Raw genomic sequence first — 19,423 nt, 5'->3', positions numbered from 1 at the left:
ATCCAAGCTAATGGCCTTTCTTACTATTGCGTTAATTTCCTCTTTAACCAGCCACGCTACCCCACCTCCTTTTCCTCTGTGTCTATCCTTCCTGAATGTTGAATACCCCGGATGTTGAGTTCCCAGCCTTGGTCACCCTGGAGCCATGTCTCCGTAATCCCAATTATATCATAATCGTTAATAGCTGCCTGCGCAGTTAATTCATCCACCTTATTACGAATACTCCTTGCATTGAGGCAGAGAGCCTTCGGGTTTGTATTTTTAGCACTCTTTGTCCCTTTAGAATTTTGCTGTAATGTGGCCCTTTTTGATTCTTGCTTTGGGTTTCTCTGCCCTCCACTTTTACTATTCTCCTTTCTATCTTATATGAGGACTCATCATGTGCTACACCACAATCAGATGCACTGACCTATGAGGCGTCTTGGTCAATCTTCGCCACTGGACCAAGACCTAGCTCCATCGAGCCCGTGCAGTGGCTGATGTGCAACGGTCACCACACGTTACAAAAAATCCACGCACAGGCATCTTCCCCCTTCAACATGTAACTCATTGTAACAACTGTGAAGCCATCTTTTTTTTAGTGTGAAGAGCATCATCCTTGTTATGAGGGACTGCCTAGTTGTAGTAGTAGTATCCTCCACTATACTAAATCCTTCACAGCTGTACACACCATCAGATAGCCATACATAGTCGGGTGCATGCTCAAAAAAACCTTGGTGATATTTACTGTAGAGAATACTATTTGCACAAAGGAGTACGAGAATGTAAAGAAATGCTGATTGAATTCAAGCATAATTGAGTTATCCAATGTCTGTGCAATTGCATCACTCAACAGATTTGCCAATGATCTAAAGGAAAGGCAGCCATCTGACAAAGGTCAAAATGGTGTACAGTTCTGGTTGTACAATGCACAGTGAAATTAAACAGTAACTCCCATACAGAAACACAGTAAAGGTGGCCAGCAGTAAAACGACAAACAAGAAAATGTTTCCAACCTATAAATACATGAAGCTAACACAGCTGCTAATAGTTTAACAACTGGGACGAGTCTGAACCTGCCTACACACAGTTCTATTAATAAATAAGATCTTAATGGAGCCTGACCCAGAATGCATCTCTGTGCTGTAATGTTAAGCCAGCCAGACACACAGATTTGCAAGACTTCTACATTCTTTGTAGCCTACATGATACTTTGACTACGGAAATATCTGCAACAACTGTATCCTGTTTTGGGCTTGGTGTGGCCACATTCCATTCACATGAAAACTGCAAAACAGATGAGTTCTTAGTGAAAATAACTTTTTTTTAAATCAGATGCTTCAACCAAGTGACACTGAATTTTAAATTTAGTTAGCAGATTAAATATTGTAATTTTGTTAAATATATGTTAATTACAGCAATTACACATGTCTGAAGAGCAACAAGACTTATGAAGTAATCTATTCACTAAACCACCTTTCATTACACAAAAACATTGACACTTTTACTGACCAAATATAACCCTAGAAAACGACTTTTAAGTTACAAATATATGTTGTCCAGTGGTTATTAATACTTATCTATGCCTAGTAAAAAGTATTCTTGGACGCTTCCTCGTGAAAGAAATTATAAAAGGTATCGTAACTTCAGCAACAAGGCTCGTCACAGCAATGCGCTCTCATTATGCAGACATGTTGGAATGTCACGTCCAGCTGCCCACCCAGTCAGCACATGCAAGAAATCGAGGTTACGCTTCAATAAGTTAAACTGGCATCGAAAATTGTACTTTCATCTGTTGTTATATCTCATAAGTTCTCGCATATTAAAAATGATAACTCCTTTCACTGCATGTAGTATTTCATGAAGAATTCGGCATTTGAATACTGTTCGTCCTGCTGGATGTATCGGGCCATCGGCGCCGTGTTAAATAAATCAGCCTCGCCAAGCCGATTTTTGTTCAACACGGTCTCAAATAAAGGCTGCTGTACTAATGTTACCCACCTCACCACCCTGCAAGATAGGAACAACATCCGAAAACGTTTTGGGTCCCACGGAATTCTCCTGGCATCTGCAGCCAGTGTAGTGTGGCGGCCCACGATTGCACAGGCCGATATTCAAGCTACGGATGAGTGACTTCCGATCAGTACATGTTCAGTCGCCGGGTCAGTGAACCATTTCTGATCAAAGGGAAACGAAAACAGCTGAAGGCGGCGCGTTACTTTCCAGCGATTTGGTATCTAACATTTTAAAACTGCAAATAATATATTTTTTAAATCGGATCTTTGGAAAAGCTACCGCGAGTACCTCTGCTTCCAACGACACTGTTCTCTCTCTCCCCCTCAAGCCTGAATGCGGAGTGTGCAGAGGCGGATCACTGATCTCCCTTTGTCATCATTACGTAGTGTTAACGAATGAGAAACTCCGCAACTGTTGCACTCACCGTAAAGATCTAGGTCAGCAACACTGCGCTGGGATTGGCTGGCTAACCAGCTGTCCAAAAGAGATAAGCGAAGACAAGCAACAGAACATTAACCAGACCGCTCTGTGCCAAGAGTTGTATTTCGGACTTGGTCGAAATTTCCCAAGTCGACTACACAGGGGCACGGGTAACTCTCTGCGACCTTTTTCTGCACTGATAGCTCGAACGAAGCGGAAAAGGATGATGCTTCGAACTAAACCCAAGTCACAGGTGGCAACACAGTCACTTCCAGCATGAGTCATGCAACTGATTACTCATTGTCCAGTCAAGGGATGCGTTACTTGCTGCAGTAGACAAAACCCAACTTATTGTCAACGTTGACAATTTTCGATTGGCTTCCTTGCAAACAATACATTAATGTTCAACTTTTCGGACTCTTCTGAAGAGAGACATTTGAACTCGGTTTTTCCTTTTACAGATGCTGCCCGACCCGTTGTGAATTATCTCTCTTTGTCTCAGACTTCCAGCTGTGCTTTTTGTTTTTATAAATCACTCAAATACGAGGTTCGGGGTGGGGATCCCAAATTATGCAATTTTTACCTCGTATAGTACTAACTTTTAAGGTTTCCTGAATCGAAATTAAAACAATTACAATTCAACTGAACAGAACTCGCTTTGAGGATTGGATTGAGTATAGTAATAATCATTGTTGTCACTACACGTTACAGCTTGGTGCAAACAACAGTGTCATTATGCAATAAAAACAGAACATGCTGCCAGCAGCCTTGGAGGCATCAGACAAGTTAAAATGTCATCTCCAAACACTGACTTATCGACTGATCTGCTTCATTTCCGGTATATTATTTTTGTTGTATAATTTCAGTATTTGCAGTTTTTTTTATTTGTAATGAAATTATGTTTGTATATTTACTTTTATTCATGAGTGAGTGGAAGGATGCAAACATTGACTTCAATTAAAATGCTGCCCAGAGTGGAAGGAGGAAAATATTCTGTCGCTGCTCATATTCACTTATGATCCTGCATAATTGACCCTTTTTAACAGACATCTGGTCCATGCTAAAAAATGAGCAGAGATTGTGTGACAGAGGTTCCATACCACAAAACTAAACAGAGTGTTCTTTGTCTACATGCCACTAGCAGCCATCTGTAGGATCAAGAGCACACAGTACTCATATTAACAAACAATCCATGACCTTCAATTACAAATTTGGCAAACTGCCAGCAAATGGTTATAGCAGTAATGCATAATTCAATTCTACTGGGGTAACAGACAAACCTGTTTATGGCAAGTAGTACATTATCTGCTGCAATAATTAAATTAATTCATACATTAAAATACATTTTATTGTTGATTCTAATGAGCTGTACCATTATCAGTTAACTTGACTATAATATATTCCATAGCTGTGTTGCTGTATCAGGTTTGCCTGAATCCAGTACAGAATTGTTAACAGAGACAGACACCAGACATTTCAATAAAAATCAGGATTCATTCAAGTCCTCGGCATAGGCCACAAAACCTAACGTTTCTAGTGAGCAACAAAGGTCTTGAAAATAAAGAATCTCATTAAATAAAATGTTGGGCAAGTCCATTTGTTTTTAAATTCTGTAGATTCAGACACCTGTGTTTGAATTCAGGTGAACATTCACATTTTTGTATTTTCTTTATGAAAATAATATCTTAAAAATTGAATGAACAAAAAATAATGTATATTTATCTTTACGATAACATCGCAAAGAAAAGTTGTAGATAAAGTTTACAAAACTTTGTAAAGATTTGTTGTTCAAGCATTTGGTGGATACACAATTCAAGCAGAACAAGCTGGATATTTTTTTTTCCTCCTTTGGAAAATTGGCTTTCAGACCACAATAGCAAAGTTCTCCAAATTCAAGTATGTGATGTTGAAGTCACAAGCAGTCATGCAATTTGAAATCAAAATACTTAACTATATTGGGGAAACTATCAGCTCAATGTGAGCCACAACAATAGATGGATCACAATTGTGGGGGGGGGGGGGGTCAGAATGTTCTTTAATGATGTCAAAACCAACATGGAATGTTGCAAATCTGATTAAAACTGAAAATGCATCTGAAAGAGAAAAGAAGGTTGATGAGGGTATGAGCATTTGTTATAAGGTTCATACCCAAAATGTTCACCTTCTTCAGTCTTTTTGTGCTCGCTGACCTACATTGGCTCCAGGTTAAGCAACACCTCGATTTCAAAATTCTCATCCTTCTTTACAAATCCCTCCATGGCCTCACCCCTCCCTATCTCTGTAATCTCCTGCAGTCTTGTAGTGTCTCTGCACTGTATTATAAAGTCACACGAGGCAAAGACTGCAGTCAAGGTCACTCATGACCTGCACCTTTATTCCCAGGACCAAGGAGTGCCTGCCTGCGTGGAACCTCCCTTTAAATACCTGGCTGACCAGGTGAGGAGTGTCTCCCACAAGTTCACCCGCTGTGGTCAAGGTGTGTATTTCACAGTTGTATACAGTGTACAGTGTTGTTACATATTGGTTACAGTTATGTGAAGGTTACAAACATGACAAGTCTCACACTCCACCCTCCCTCCCCACCCCACCCTCACCCCAAGATATCTGCACTCCTCAAAATGGGCCCTCTTGAGCATCTCTGACTATAACTGCTCAACCATCAGTGGCCATGCCCTCAGCTGCCTGGGCCCGAAGCTCTGGAACTCCCTGCCTAAACCTCTCTACCCCTCTTTCCACCTTTAAGATGCATCTTAAAACCTATCTCTTTGACCAAGCTTTTGATCATCTGCTGTAATTTCTTCGTATGTGGCTCAGTGTCAAAATTATTTATTTTTTGTCTTATAACACGCCACTGAAGTGCCTTGGGATGTTTTACTAAGTTAAAGGCACTTTTTGAATTAACATGCTGGGTAATACGTCCTTACTATACAGTATAAATGCACACGAGGCCCATGCTTGAGAGGTCAGTCTGTGACCTGTCCTTTATTCCTCAGCACTCAAGTGATGAAAGTGGGTGGAGCTTACCCTTTTATACCTGAAGGTCCAGGTTAGGAGTGTCTCCCACAAGTTCACCACCTTGTGGTCATTGTTCTCAGTGTACAACTTAGGTCAGATTATACATGGGGTACAATGCTGGTTGAATACATGACATCACCTCCCCCCCAAAAGTTTTATTGGGATCACAGGTTGAGTCTCTCTGGTGGTTTACGCTCTCTTGTAGAGCGCCTGAGTTGGGGCTCTGGTTGTTGGGCGCTAGCCTGAGTGTCTGCTGTTTGCAGTGCCTCAGACCGATCCGGACTGCCCACAGTGACTGGGCTCTCCTCCCTTTGGTTCCTGTGTTTGGTCACCTGTGGAGGAGTGAACTCTATATCGTGTTCTTCCTCTGCTTCTTCTCTGGGGTTGCTGAACCTCCTTTTTGTTTGATCCACATGTTTGCGCCAGATTTGTCCATTGGTAAATTTAACTACCAGAATCCTATTTCCCTCTTTGGCAATCACAGTACCTGCGGCGTAGTTGAGGACAAAAACAGGGTCATTTACATCAATACATCGCCCTCTCGCATTCCTGTCATGGTAGTCATATTGTGACTGGCGCCTGCTCTCGACAATTTCTTTCATGGTGGGGTATATAAGGGATAACCGGGTTTTGAGCGTCCTTTTCATTAGCAGCTCTGCAGGTGGAATCCCTGTGAGCGAGTGTGGTCGGGATCTGTAGGCCAACAGGAGGCGTGATAAGAGGCTTTGTAGGGAACCCCCTTGGATTCCGAGCATCCCCTGTTTGATTATGTGCACTGCTCGTTCTGCCTGGCCGTTTGAGGCCGGCTTGAACGATGCCGTTCTGACATGGTTAATTCCATTGCCTGCCATGAAGTCCTGGAATTCAGTGCTTGTGAAGCACGGGCCATTGTCGCTGACCAAGATGTCCGGTAGACCGTGGGCGGCGAACATTGCCCGTAGACTTTCTACCGTGGCAGAGGATGTGCTTGAATTTAAAATGTCACACTCGATCCATTTGGAGTAGGCGTCTACGACAACCAAAAACATTTTTCCCATGAAAGGACCTGCTTAGTCTGCATGGATGCGTGACCAAGGCTTGGTGGGCCATGGTCAGGGGCTAAGGGGGGCTTCCCTGGGTACACGTGTTGCACCTGCGAACACAAAGTTCCAGATCTGCGTCTATCCCTGGCCACCAAACGTGTGACCTGGCAATTGCCTTCATCATGACAATGCCCGGGTGCTCATTGTGGAGTTTTCTGACGAACAACTCTCTGCCCATCTGGGGCATGACTACGCGGTTTCCCCACAGTAGGCAATCGGCCTGAATCGAGAGTTCATCCCTGTGTCTGTGAAATGGTTTAAATTTCTCAGGGCATGTCCTGTGCGTGGCTGCCCAGTCCCCATTCAGGACACATTTCTTGACTAGAGACAATAGCGGGTCTCTATTTGTCCAGACTTTAATCTGACGGGCTGTCACGGGTGAGCCTTCGCTTCCGAAAGCTTCAACAGCCATGACCATCTCAGCAGCATGCTCGGTAGCCCCCTCAGTGGTGCTAGTGGGAGCCTGCTGAGTGCATCGGCGCAGTTTTCGGTGCCCGGTTTGTGCCGAATTGTGTAGTCATAGGCGGCTAACGTGAGTGCCCACCTCTGTATGCGGGCCGATGCGTTTGCATTTATGGCCTTGTTGTCGGCCAAAAGGGACGTTAGGAGTTTGTGATCTGTCTCCAGCTCAAATTTCCTGCCAAACAGGTGCATTTTCTTCACCGCATAAACACATGCGAGCGCCTCCTTTTCTACCATCCCGTGGCCCCTTTCTGCCTGGGACAGACTTCTGGAGGCATAAGCTACCGGCTTATAAGCTACCCTTGGCATTGACATGCTGCAACACACACCCGACACCATAGGACGACGCATCGCACGTTAACACAAGTTTCTTACATGGGTCATATAGCGTTAACAGATTGTTGGAGCAGAACAAATTGCGTGCTCTATTAAAAGCCCTTTCCTGGCTGTCCTCCCAGACCCATGCCCGACCTTTGCGTAGGAGCACGTGTAGCGGCTCTAGCAGCGCGCTCAATTTGGAACGAACAAAGCTCCGTCGTGTTACGGGGTCTGGGTGCTCTCTGGATTGCTTCCGTCTTGGACGCAGTAGGGCTGATCCCGTCTGCTGCTACCCTCATCCCCAGGAATTCTACCTCTGGAGCTAGGAAGATGCACTTCGCCTTTTTCAGTTGCAGCTCTACCCGGTCCAGTCTGCGTAGCACCTCCTCCAGGTTGTAGAGGTGTTCTTCAGTATCGTAACCCGTAATGAGGATGTCGTCGTGAAAAACTACTGTCCCCGGAATCGACCTGAGGCTTTCCCAAGCTAATCCCAAATGGACATCTGTTGTATTCCAACAACCCCTTGTGTGTCGTGATGGTGGTCAGCTTCTTTGACTCACTCGCCAGCTCCTGGGTCATGTAAGCTGAGGTCAGGTCCAATTTTGAAAAAAGTTTGCCACCGGATAGCGTCGCAAAGAGGTCCTCCGCTCTCGGTAGCGGGTACTGGTCTTGGAGTGACACCCGATTGATGGTGGCCTTGTAATCACCACATATCCTGACCGACCCATCCGCCTTGAGCACCGGCACAATCGGGCTCGCCCAGTCACTGAATTCGACTGGCGAGATGATGCCATCCCTCAGCAGGCGGTCCAATTTGCCTTCTATCTTTTCCTGCATCACGTACGCACCGCTCTGGCCTTGTGGTGTACTGGCCTGGCGTCCGGGTTTATGATAATCACTACCTTGGCCCCCATGAAAGTGCTAATGCCGGGTTGAAATAATGAGTCAAATTTGTCCAGAATCTGTGAGCATGATACTCGCTCCACAGAGGAAATTGCATTGACATCGCCCCATTTCCAGTTCATGACAGCAAGTCAACTCTTCCCCAGTAGTGTGAGACCGTCCCCCGGGACAACTCAGAATGGCAACCTGTTCTCCGAATCTTTATGGGTCACGACTACCGTGGCGCTGCCTAGCACCGGAACGATCTCCTTTGTGTATTTTCGTAGCTGTGCGTCAATCGGCGATAATTTTGGCCTCCTGGCCTTGGACGCCCACAACTTTTTGAACTGTTTGATACCCATCAGGGACTGGCTGGCCCCCGTGTCTAGCTCCATTGATACTGGGATGCCATTGAGGAGCACTTGCATCATTATCGGTGGCGTCCTGGTGTATGAACTGTATACATGCTCCACATGAACTCGCTGAACTTCAGCTTCCAGCGATTTCCCCCAGCGTTCATTTCTGCAATTTCTTCAGGTATTTTGCTCAGCTCTGCAAACTCCGGCTCAGTGTGTGCCTCCACGCCTCCAACACGAGCTGCTGTTGGAAACAAAAGGTCCCTCGCCAGTCGATCGTCCCTGACTGCCCTTGTGATTGTCCTTGAGTGCGCCATTAACAGGTGTTGATGGCCCCATTACTGGCCACATTGTTCCTTGCAATGGCGTGATTTGCCGTTCAGCTTGCCATTGTCTCTATCAAACTCCCCCTCTGGGTTCGACTACATGTTTGGGCATGCCCGATTGCCCTTGTCTGCCTGGAGAACTGTGTGCTGCTTTAACAATGTTGAATCTCTGTCCCAACCATTCCTTAACACAGTACCTCTCGTCTGTTCTGCTAGTGGCCATGCTCGCGTGGTTTAAATCCCAGTTTCTCGTCGCTATTAATACGTCCTTACTATACAGTATAAATGCACACGAGGCCCATGCTTGAGAGAAGGTCAGTCTGTGACCTGTCCTTTATTCCTTCGCACTCAAGTGATGGAAGTGGGTGGAGCTTCCCCTTTTATATCTGAAGGTCCAGGTTAGGAGTGTCTCCCATAAGTTCACCACCTATTGTTCTCACAGTGTACAACTTAGGTCAGATTATACATGGGTTACAATGCTGGTTGAATACATGACACTGGGCATTTCCAGCATTTTCTGAGTTGTCCTGTGCAGGCAGGGGAGGGTGAGAAAATATGTCTCCCTTTCAGGCTAGCGCATTGCAACACAGAATATAAAAAGTTATAGAAATACCATCTGCCATGCCTTTTTTTTTTAAGATAATGTGTGGTTTATTTAAAAGCATCACGGTGTATCCCTCAACAAATTTCTGCAAGTGAAATAATTCTGCCAAAAGTCTCACCTTCATGGTTCACAGATTGGTCAAGGTTATCAAAAGCAACCAGTGCCCAATAAATAATACCCTCAACAAGGATCAATGGGCTAGAATTTACACTTTTGTGCAGGTCGCCCAAAAATGGGCATTATTTCCGGCGTGGGTGGTAAAAATGGGTTTTCAGATCGCCGGATTATCGCCCATTTTCAAAGCCCCAAGTCTCCAGTTTAAAAATTAGGCGTTCCCGTTAAATCTCTCTGACCTTCTGCTGTAAAGTGTCGCCGTCCTTTGCAACGGCATGGCAACGCTCAATTCCTGCAATTCAGGAGGTCAAGGGTCATCATTATATGCGGATAAGAGGAGACAGACAGAGAGGGAGCTGAGAGCGAGTGAAGGTGTGTGTGGGTGTGGTGTGGCTGCTTTGGGAGGAAGGAAGGAGAGTTTCGAGCTTTATAGCAAATTGTGCCAAAAAACTTAGCTGTTACCAGCCAGATATTTTCCCGAATTTGGTGCCTATAATGGAGGGAGAGGAGGCGGCGACACAGCATGCTGTGGAGACTGACGCTGGCGAGAGCAGTGAGCTGGGAGAGGAGCACATTGGAGGGCGCAAAAGAGCAAGGAGGTTCTCGGACGAAGCAAATGCAGAAGGTCGAGTCACGCTGGGGTGATTTGACACAGGGAGGGCATGGGAAGCCCACCCCAAAGGCCTCACAGAAAATATGGGCCGAGATAGCAGAGGTGGTCTTGTCAGCGACCAACGAGGCGCGTGAGGGCAACCAGTGCCGTAAGCAATGAAACAACCTTGTCGGATCCGCAAAGTGTAAGTATTACATTTATTTAAATGGAGATTTTATAATGGGTAACTAGTAGAGTGGACAAGGGGGAGTCAGTGGATGTGTTGTATTTAGACTTTCAAAAGGCTTTTGACAAGGTCCCACACAAGAGATTAGTGTGCAAAATTAAAGCACATGGTATTGGGTGTAATGTATTGACATGATTAGAAAACTGGTTGGCAGACAGGAAGCAAAGGGTAAGAATAAACAGGTCCTTTTCAGAATGGCAGGCAGTGACTACTGAGGTACTGCAAGGTTCAGTGCTGGGATCCCAGCTATTTATATTAATGATTTAGACGAAGGAATTGAATGCAATATCTCCAAGTTTGCAGATGACACTAAGCTGGGTGACAGTGTGAGCTGAGAGGAAGATGCTAAGAGGCTGCAGGGTGACTTGGACAGGTTAGGTGAGTGGGCAAATAGATGGCAGATGTGGTATAATGTGGATAAGTGTGAGATTATCCACTTTGGTGGTAAAAACAGGAAGGCAGATTGTCTGAATGGTGACAGATTAGTAAAATGGGAGGTGCAACGAGACCTGGGTGTCATGGTACATCAGTCATTGAAAGTTGGTATGCAGGTTCAGCAGGTGGTGAAGGCGGCAAATGGCATGTTGGCCTTCATAGCGAAAGGATTTGAGTATAGGAGCAGGGAGTCTTACTACTGTTGTACAGGGCCTTGATGAGGCCACACCTTGAATATGGTGTATAGTTTTGGTCTCCTAATCTGAGAAAGGACATTCTTGCTATTGAGGGAGTGCAGCGAAGGGTCACCAGACTGATTCCTGGGATGACAGGACTGACATGTGAAGAAAGACTGGATCGACTAGGCTTATATTCAATGGAATTTAGAAGAATGAGAGGGGATCTCAGAGAAACATAAAATTCTGACGGGATTGGACAGGTTTGATGCAGGAAGAATGTTCCCGATGTTGGGGGAAGTCCAGAACCAGGGTTCACAGTCTAAGGATAAGGGGTAAGTCATTTAGGAACGAGATGAGGAGAAACTTCTTCACTCAAGAGTTGTTAACCTGTGGCATTCTCTACCACAAAAAGTTGTTGAGGCCAGTTCGTTAGATATATTCAAAAGGGATTTAGATGTGACCCTTATGGCTAAAGGGATCAAGGAGTATGGAGAGAAAGCAGGAATGGGATACTGAAGTGCATGATCAGCTATGATCATATTGAATGCTGGTGCAAGCTCGAAGGGCCGAATGGCCTACTCCTGCACCTATTTTATATGTTTCTATGTTTCTACTTATGTACTTCTATAACTTGATTTGTAAGAGTCATGAGTGACTATCATCAGATGTGAGGTCTTTCACTTTTACCGGGAATGTTGTACTCAAAGCCTGCGGTCACGGTGCACGTCTTTAGGTAAAGAATGATAATTATTATCCTAATCATGATTACATATTACATCTGTCGGTTACATGTTGTATCAGTCTCTGTGACAGTACCTAGCAATGATATCACACAATGATCTCATGCCATGTTGTCCTGTCACCTTTTACAGAAGAAGCTCTTGACGAATAGGCCTGAGCAGAGGCGAACAGGTGGGGGGTCACCAGTCACCAGTGACATCACTGACATGGCGGAGCGGGTGCTCGCACTCGTGTGACGACACCCCCGGACCGTCACACAGGCAGCTGAAGACCCTGAAGTGAAGCCACGTGAGTAAAGCTTACACCATTGCGTGATCTAGTCGATTGATGCCACACCCACTCATATCGAACAATAATATATGATGGATGGTTTCTAAAATTGTCCTATAAATAATGCTGGCCTCATGAGAATCATTGCAATGCAGAATGTGTCGATGGTCATGAAATGTGATGTCTGTGATGATTTTGATAGCGGTGGTGCTTTTGTCGTGCATATGCTGTGTGTAGCGCTGGAATCATCTTGTGACCCTAGCAACCCCTTCTCTCGAATAACCTCATTTGTGTTTTGCAGCTCAGCCAGCAGCGCAGCCCCAGGCAAGACTACAGAGGCCAGAAAGTGGGGATGCGGGGCCGGACTTGCCGGACGATCCTACATCTGGTGCTGAGGAGCTCCGATTCTCGCCCGTCAATCCGCTGGGTCTGTTTACGGATGAGAGCGCGGACTTTGAGGAGTCTGCATCACCAAGCTCCAGAAGGCACTCCACCCCAAGGTCATCCAGTGCTCCTCCGGTCATTCCCACTTCCACTCTCGAGGTACCGGGCCTAAGCACCTCGTCACAGGGCACCCCATTTCTCCACAGGACGGCGCCGACCCCGCGGAGGTTTCGTGGACGCGGCAGGTCTGTTCCACGAGCGCCAGATGAGATTGGAGAGATGGTACAGTTGTCCAGGAGAACTGTAGACATGGGTGACCAGATCCTAAATGCATCGGGGAACATATCCCGACAGATGGCCACCATCTCCGACACCATGACTGTGTACGTTCCATGGATGGCAGAGGCCCTGGAGGCGATTGCCAGGAACAATGCTGGCACAGGCCTCCCAGTGGTCCCGGAGCACGGCACTCCACCCCTAGGTTCCACATCCCCATTGCCAACGACAGATGAGAGGCAGGAGCAAGATCCTGCTTCTGGAACAGAGAATGTTCCCACCGTGTCACCTCCCTCTCCCATACCCGTGCAACCACCGGCTCTGCCTTCATCCCCCATAATGAGGCACCGCCTAAGGAGCTCCTTGGCCAGGCAGCGTGGAGCGAGGAGGGGAAGGGTCAGAGGTGGGGAGAAGGGGAGGGGGAGGTGCATGTCCGCAGGTTTTGTTATATCTCCATCTCGGTGTATGCAATTTGTTGTAATGTATCGGGGGAGGGGTGGGTTTGCATTTGTGTTCTGTGTTGCTGGACATGTTGACCATTTGATTGATGTCAATGGTCGAAAAAGTGGGGTGGGGGTGTGGTGTTTTTGCCCGTGATACTTATGATTTCAGACCAATGGTCGTATTAAATGTTTTTTATTCAACATAACCTTGTTGCGCATTGTCTCAGATAGCTGGACCGTTACACACTGGTGATTCCTTAACATGAAAGGGTATAATTAAACTTAACTTGAATCAACTTAAACTTTAACTGGCACCAAGGTGATGCCCACCAATGATGTCTGAGCTGCACACACACAGCAGTGTGTCAGCTTTGTCAATAACAGCAACGTTCTTTCAGGCAAATCGCTAATTTATGAGCTGCTGACGTAAGAGTCTTGCAGCTATGTAGCCACCACGGGCCCTTTCCTGCAGTCTGGAGGGGGACGTGGGCATGGTTGCATCATCAGCCTGATTGTCTGGCCCGAGGTTCACGTCCAGCCCCTTGTCCTCCTCTTCCTCTCTCGCCTGAGGTGGACCATCAGTCCCTTCTGGCAATTCTTGTCCCCTCCCGACAGCCAGGTTGTGCAGCATGGAGCGCACGACCACAAATTGAGCTACTTGCTCAGGGTGGTATTGTAGCTCCCCTCCTGAGTGCTCCAGGCATCTAAAGCGCTGCTTAAACACACTAATTGTTTTCTGGACCACACTGCCTGTGGCTCTGGTTATATCGCTTCTCGGCCTCAGTGTGGGTGTCACGCATAGGGGTCATCAGCCAGGTGGCTAGGCCATATCGTTTGTCACCAAGCATCCAGCATTGTCCTTGTGGCTGACTGGTAAACATGTCAAAGACAGCGCTCTCACACAGGATGTGAGCTTCATCGAAGCTGCCCGGACATTTGGCATTCACTGCCATAATTATCTGGTTGTGGTCGACAACTAGTTGGACCTTCAGGAAGTGAAATCCCTTTGTTACGAAAAACCTCTGGGTCCCGAGAAGGTGGCCACATGGCGATATGCGTACACTGTATTGCTCCCTGCACCTTGGGGAACTTAGCAATGCGGTAGAATGCTCCAGCCCTGTCAGTCTGTGTCTCCGTGGTCATAGGGAAGCTGATAAAGTCCATCCTACGTGTTTACAGGGCCCTCCGCAACCTGTCTAATGCAGCAATGTGTGGCATGGTGAGACAGAGGGGAAATGTCGACCACGGAGGCCCGAAAGGAACCGGACGTGTAGAACGACAGTGCTACGGTGACCTTGATCTCGACGGACAGTGATGTCCTGAAGGTGCTGGCAAGCTGCAGATCTTCCCTGATGAGCTGGCATATTTCACTGACCACCATTTTGTGGAAGCGCAGTCTCCGAAGGCAGGTGCTCTCGGAAACGTCGATTTAAGACTTCTTCTCCCTTTAAGTGCGGGGGGTCTATGGTCTGGACCTCCTCCTCAGTCTGGCTCATCTTAGATTGGGCACATAATGCTGTGCATTAGATGTTATGCCATTTGTACTTTGCAGCATCTGTGTAGTAATCGATGCAGGCTGAGAAATGGCTGGCCCCATTCCAATAAAAGTACAATGCCGATTGCTCACAAAGCAAGAAACTTCAACACTAAAAGACATCTTCAGTAAAACCCAATCGGCCAGAGTCTGAAAATATGTCTGTTCAGATGGTCACTTCACCTGAGAAGAACTCCAGAGTCAATCCAAACTTCCCCGAAGTTGAAGCAGCCTTTTCAATGAAGCGACCTGCGATTTGAAAAATGACGCCCACACTGCTGTGATTAGTTCAGAACAGTTCCACTTTTTCAGAGTGGCGTTTTTGGGCGAGCGATATTGTGGGTGAGATGTGTGCAAGGTGGTGAAAGTGATGCTGGGCAATATACTGGGCGTTAGTTTCGGCAAATGTGATCTTTACGACAAAAAAAAGTGGGCTGTCTGCATTATTGAATCTCGACATTAATTACGTGCCGAAAGTAACACCGGGCGATATTATGGCTGTTGGTTTCGCCCATTCTGATGATTCCGCCCAAAAAAAGTGGGCGGGCGGTATTATTTTTTCCCGGCATTATGCATGTGGGGAAAGTAACACTCGGCGATAAGTGTCCGAAAAATGGGCATCAGTTTCCATTTTGTGGCTAAATGGGTGATCTCTGGGCGTTACACCTTATTTCAGCGTTAAAATGGACGTTATGCATGCCAAAATAATGGAAAATCTAGCCTATAGTCTTTGGCAAAGGAGGAGACAGAAGGGGGAAAAACAGAATTACCATGTTGGAACAAAAATATGTTGAGCTAACGTCTTGATTATTTCTCCTTTCATTTGAACCCATCCATTCACATTTAAAAATCTCAAAAAGCTGATTAAAAGTGAAAAAATATATCTTGGAATAGTAAGCAGCTTTTAATCACAAGTGCCGCTAAACAAATTCTCATTGGGACAGTTACATTACGCCTTCCAGTTGTCACTCATTGGAACGTTCCACCAAAGCACGTCAAGTTATTTTCAGGATGTTTGTTATTTAGAAAACTCCATCAACTGTCAGAGACTATAAAGTCACCAACCTGTTAATCCTGAGTGAAAAGAAACAGAACATTGTCCTTATTATATTTTAATTGACATTTTTCTCTATTTTGAAGTTTTCTGCAATTAAAAGGGAAAATAATCAACTAAGAAAGGCCAGAATTATAATCAATGTCCAAAAAGTTTATTTTTCCATTTTTAATTTAGGAAATTGATCTGAACGACAAAAGATCTTGGAAAAATGGATACTGCTTTTTAACTGATTGGTTCTTTTACAGATCCACAATTGTGGATGAGAGGATGAATCATGAAAAACTCAACAGAAGCAGAGTAATCATGAAATCGTGCATAACCCCTCAGACATCTGTAGTGGGGAAAACTACAAACAGGATGATAGCATTCAGCAGCAAAAGTACAACTTCTTGTCATTGTTTTCCTTTGGGTTTATTTTTATCAAGCTAGCAGATAACAGTTAGGTCAACTGTTACATATTGATTGATTAATTGTCAAAATCAGATATTCATTTTAACAAGATAATTTCACACTGGAGGTTTCGACTGTTATTAAACAGTTAACTTTTTTTGGCCAAATGTCCAAAGCTGCAAATGTCAGAAATAGTGCATTAGTCTTCCCATTTTTGATCCAACAAATGGGAAGATCACAATTTTTGCCTTTCTTTGCTGAAGCAGTTTTTCCTGTACCTTACCACACAAAACATTATTTATATACACATACAGTAAATGAATACAGAAAGTAGCAGTATTTCAACCCATAACTCATCAACAGATTGGGGAAAATTCCCTTCTCTCTAGGCTAACTTGTTTTTTTCTGCATTTTTTTTTTTAATTTGGAAAAAGGTTTTTAATTGGCTGAAATTCTGCTTGAAGAGTTGGTTTTACAAGTCATGAATTATGCATATACTCCATCAATCTTTCATATGGGGAGTCTAGAACTTGGGGTTGGCAATTTAGCACTGAGATGAGGAGAAATGTTTTCACTCCAAGGGTTGTGAATCCTCAGAATTCTCGACCCAAGAGGGTTGTGGATGCTCAGTCGTTGAGTATATTCAAGATGGAGATTGATAGATTTTTGGATACCAAGGGCATCAAGGGATATGGGGATAGGGTGGGAAAGTGCAGTTGAGGGAGAAGATCAGCCATTATCTTTTTGAATGGCCTACTCCTATTTATCATATATACATATGCATAGCATCAGAAGGGTAAAAGAAATAGTTAATTTTGTATTCATCAATGCAAAGGACATCAATGGTGAGGGTTGAAATACTTCTATTTTCGTCACACAGTTTCAACATCAAGCACTCTTTAGTCAAAAATCTCGCCACTTGATCCTGGCAAAGCACCTTAACATTAAACTTAGAAGAGTGTCCCTACAACAGGGTAAACTTTTTCAGCTCACCAAGTTTGCCATTTTTTTACGAGCATTAAATCTAGATCAAAATTAGACAGTTTTATTTAGACTGACAAAACCTTGGACCTATAAGTCTAGCAAGGAGAATGTGATCTTTTCAGTCTGGGCATCATTCAAACCCAAGTCCCAGACATGAAACAACAGTGTGCTAATATATTGGTCACAGAACAGAGTGCAGATGTGCTGAGTGAAGATTCAAGCCAATTTATATTTGAATATTAGCTATCTAGATATGCACAACACTATCGAAACATAGAAATTTACAGCGCTAAAGGCGGCCATTTCGGCCCATCGTGTCCACGCCGGCCAACAAAGAGCCACACGGCCCTTGGTCAGCAGCCCTGAAGGTTACATATAAACCTATGAACAATGACGGAAAGGCAAAGAGCACCCAGCCCAACCAGTCCGCCTCACACAACTGCGACATACTAAAACATTCTACACCTCCCCAACCAGAGCCATGTGATCTCCTGGGAGAGGCAAAAATGAGATAAAAACCCAGGCCAATTTAGGGAGGAAAAATCTGGGAAAATTCCTCTCCAACCCATCCAGGCGATCGAAACTAGTCCAGGAGATCACCCTGGCCGTATTCTATTCCCTGCAGTACTTACCATTATATCTGCGCTGTCCAACAAAAGGTCATCCAGTCTAATCCCAATTACCAGCTCTAGGTCTGTAAGCCTGCAGGTAACTGCACTTTAAGTGCCCATCCAACAATCTCTTAAAAGTGGTGAGAGTTTCTGCATCCACCACTCTTCCAGGCAGCTAGTTCCAGATCCCCACAACCCTCTGCGTAAAGAAGCCCCCCCTCAAATCCCCTCTAAATCTTCCACCAACCACCTTAAAACTATGCCCCCTCGTAATAGACCCCTCCACCAATGGAAATAGACCCTTACTATCCACTGTGTCCAGGCCCCTCAATATTTTGTACACCTCAATGAGGTCTCCTCTCAACCTCCTCTGTTCCAATGAGAACAAACCCAGCCTATCCAATCTATCCTCATAACTAAGATTCTCCATTCCAGGCAGCATCCGAGTAAATCTCCTCTGCACCCTCTCTCGTGCAATCACGTCCTTCCTATAATACGGCGCACAGAACTGCACGCAGTACTCCAGCTGTGGCCTAACCAAAGTATTATACAATTTAAGCATAACCTTCCTGCTCTTATATTCTATGTCCCAGCCAATAAAGGCAAGCATTCTGTCTGCCTTCTTAACCACTTGGCCTGTTACTTTCAGGGATCTGTGGACAAGCACTCCAAGGTCCCTTTGTTCATCTACACTATTAAGTGGCCTACTGCTTAATGTATGTACCCTTTCCTTATTAGCCCTCCCAAAGTGCATCACCTCACACTTCTCAATTAAATTCCATTTGCCACTGCTCTGCCCACCTGACCAGTAGATTGATATCCTCCTGTGGCCCATGACTTTCCTCTTCATTATCAACTACACAGCCAATTTTAGTGTCGTCTGCAAACTTCTTAATCATACACCCTATATTTAAATCTAAATCGTTGATATATACCACAAAAAGCAAGGGACCCATCACTGAGCCCTGCGGAACCGCACTGGAAACATCCTTCCAGTCACAAAAACATCCATCAATCATTACTCTTTGCTTCCTACCTCCAAGCCAATTTTGGATCCAACTTGCCACTCTGCCCTGTATCCCATGGGCTTTAACCATCATGACCAGCCTACGTTATCAAAAGCCTTGCTAAAGTCCATATATACAACATTGTATGCACTACCCTCATCCACCATCTTGGTCACCTCCTCAAAAAATTCAATCAGGTTAGTCAAACACAATCTTCCCTTAACAAATCCGTGCTGACTGTCCCTAATTAATCCTTGTTCCTGCACCTATTTTCTATGTTTCCCTTTTCAAATGCAGGTTTATCCTGTCCTTCAGGATTTTTTCCAATAATTTTCTCACTGAGGCTAGGCCGATAGGCCTGTGGTTACTCAGCCTATCCCTTTCTCCCTTCTTAAACAAGGGTGCTACATTAGCAGTCCTCCAATCCACCAGCACCATGCCCAGATCCAAAGAGGACTGTAAAATGATGATTAAGGCCTCTGCTATTTCCTCTTTTACTTCGCTCAACAGCCGGGGATGCATTTCATCCGGGTCTTGGGACTTATCTACTTTCAAAGCTGCTTAACCGCTTAATACTTCCCCTCTCACTATATTTATTTCATCCAGAATATCACACTCCTCCTCGCTAGCAGTATCTGCATTACCCCTTTCCTTTGTGAAAACAGATGCAAAGTATTCGTTAAGAACCTTCCCAACATC

At 45.1% G+C, this 19,423-nt stretch overlaps 1 protein-coding gene across 5 annotated transcripts in view; it reads right to left on the bottom strand.

The window, feature by feature from the left end:
• Nucleotides 1–19,423, bottom strand: part of jmjd1cb (jumonji domain containing 1Cb) — a 445,070-nt gene that overhangs the window by 148,284 nt on the left and 277,363 nt on the right. The window contains exon 1 of one of the 5 annotated variants that reach the window (XM_070876845.1): nt 2,284–2,356. The exons of 3 other annotated variants lie outside the window; for them this stretch is intronic. The gene's annotated coding sequence lies outside the window, so the exon portion shown is untranslated. Of the gene's footprint in view, nt 1–1,980; nt 2,125–2,283; nt 2,357–19,423 lie in introns of those variants that run through there. One more of the 5 variants, XM_070876844.1, reaches the window with a different exon arrangement.

Source organism: Pristiophorus japonicus, chromosome 3 (assembly GCF_044704955.1).
Source record: "Pristiophorus japonicus isolate sPriJap1 chromosome 3, sPriJap1.hap1, whole genome shotgun sequence".
Taxonomy (NCBI): domain Eukaryota; kingdom Metazoa; phylum Chordata; class Chondrichthyes; family Pristiophoridae; genus Pristiophorus; species Pristiophorus japonicus.
Note: the sequence above shows the minus strand (reverse complement) of the source record. Positions and strands in the feature narration are given on the sequence as shown.